Source organism: Schistocerca piceifrons, chromosome X (assembly GCF_021461385.2).
Source record: "Schistocerca piceifrons isolate TAMUIC-IGC-003096 chromosome X, iqSchPice1.1, whole genome shotgun sequence".
NCBI lineage: Eukaryota > Metazoa > Arthropoda > Insecta > Orthoptera > Acrididae > Schistocerca > Schistocerca piceifrons.
Window position 1 is genome coordinate 156,702,599 of NC_060149.1, and position 2,332 is coordinate 156,704,930.

Here is a 2,332-nt window from a genome sequence, read left to right on the forward strand (position 1 = left end):
ACAACCAACTGTGGCCGTAATAACGACCTTAATACGCCTGGGCATTGAGTCAAACAGAGCTTGGATGCCGAGTACAGGTACAACTGCCCATGCAGCATCAACACGATACCACAGTTCATCATGAGTTGTGACTGGCGTATTGTGACGAGCCAGTAACTCAGCCACCATTCACCAGACGTTTTCAATTGGAGAGAGATCTGGAGAATGTGCTGGCCAGGGCAGCAGTCGAACATTTTCTGTATCCAGAAAGACCCATACAGGACGTTCAACAAGCGGTCGTGCATTATCCTGCTGAAATGTTGGGTTTCGCAAGGATCGAATGAAGGGTAGAGACACGGGTCGTAACACATTTGAAATTAACGTCCACTGTTCAAAGTGCCGTCAATGCGAACAAAAGGTGACCGAGACGTGTTACCAATGGCACCCCATACCATCACGCCGGATGATCTTTCAGTATGGCGATGACGAATACACGCTTCCAATGTGGGTTCACTGCGATGTCACCAAACATGTATGCGACCATCACGATGCTGTAAACAGAACCTGGATTCATGACTGCTACGAAAGCTGACGATACCACTCGGCGTAAAGGTGGCCTACTCTGTGAATGTGAATAGGATGGATGAGACAAATCCCGGAATAGTGGTTGACAGGTAAAGAAACCAGCGACAAAACTTCTCCTGATGTGGGAAGTCTGTCGCTAGTAAGCCCTGCACACGCTGTAAGTGACAAGGGTAGTAACAATTGTCATGGAGAATGTTCCACAAGGTCGTTTGGCTTACCCTGTACTGACGGGCCAACTGCCTGGTTCTGGCACGGCGCTCGTCTTCCAGTGTTAATCACATTTTCTTCCAAGTCTAGTGTCCAAACATTTCGGGGACGCCTCCATGATTTCCTTATTCCTGAAACGACACTGTCTCAGGCAAACGGCGAACTGCTGTTGCAAACATTGAATGCTGTAGTTCTTGTCAAATGGTTCAAATGGCTCTGAGCACTATGGGACTTAATATCTAAGGTCATCAGTCCCCTAGAACTTGGAACTACTTAAACCTAACTAACCTAAGGACATCACACATACCTATGCCCGAGGCAGGATTCGAACCTGCGACCGTAGTGGTTGCACGGTTCCAGACTGAAGCGCCTAGAATCGCTCGGCTACACCAGCCGGCCGTAATTGTTGTCGGCGGGAATAGAACTCCTGATTCAATCTTGCTGCCCACAGCCCGTAGTCATTTGCCTTTTCGTAAATGAACAACATATCGGCAGGCTCTCTATTCGAATACGGAACAGTTGTGTACAACGCTGTATCACATCCACTATAAGGTGAGTCAGCAAGAGAAATGCATCGGACACAACATTACCAACCACTATGGCAGGAGAGGGTGCTAGGGCATGACGTATGACGAACGCTACCACCCTCTAGAAGGAAACCATGCATACTGTAGCTGGTTGCATGTTACAGCAGTCTCTGTAATAAAGTGTGACTGAATAAATGGTCTCCAGCATGGAAACCATGCATTTCCGGACATAGGTTCTTTAGACCTTTTCGTTCCATATCCTCTCATCTATCAAACCCTGAAGTTTGTACACGGTGGAAAAAAAATGGTTCAAATGGCTCTGAGCACTATGGGACTCAACTGCTATGGTCATAAGTCCCCTAGAACTGCTAGCTGGTTGCATGTTACAGCAGTCTCTGTAATAAAGTATGACTGAATAAATGGTCTCCAGCATGGAAACCATGCATTTCCGGACATAGGTTCTTTAGACCTTTTCGTTCCATATCCTCTCATCTATCAAACCCTGAAGTTTGTACACGGTGGAAAAAAAAATGGTTCAAATGGCTCTGAGCACTATGAGACTCAACTGCTATGGTCATAAGTCCCCTAGAACTTAGAACTACTTAAACCTAACTAACCTAAGGACATCACACACATCCATGCCCGAGGCAGGATTCGAACCTGCGACCGTAGCAGTCGTGCGGTTCCAGACTGTAGCGCCTTTAACCGCTCGGCCACTCGGGCCGGCTGGTGGAAAAAATCACCCTGTATACGGGCACACACTACCGACCCTACACCTCCATACTCTTCAACTCTTCTCTTAGCACCTCGAGAATTTCTGATTCAAGACAGCGAGCTCCATTCTGTCACTTTATCCTCCCTTCAGTATGATCCATTCTCTACTACGCCTTAATAAATAACGAATCCCACAAAAGCCCATCCAGATCTGTAATTTCCTTTTCCTAACTGTAGTCCAGAATCCACTACAGTTCACTCCGATCCCCTATTTCATGTTTCACAACTAGCCGTCTTTGTATATTAAATTAATCGACTTG

General features: G+C 46.7%; 1 non-coding gene across 1 annotated transcript; it reads right to left on the minus strand.

Moving 5' to 3' along the window:
• Positions 1–1,937: 1,937 nt before the first annotated feature.
• Trnas-gga lies at positions 1,938–2,021 on the minus strand. Its single transcript is given in 2 exon segments — positions 1,938–1,972; positions 1,982–2,021. It is a non-coding gene; the product is annotated as a tRNA-Ser (tRNA).
• Between the last annotated feature and the right edge of the window lie 311 nt (positions 2,022–2,332).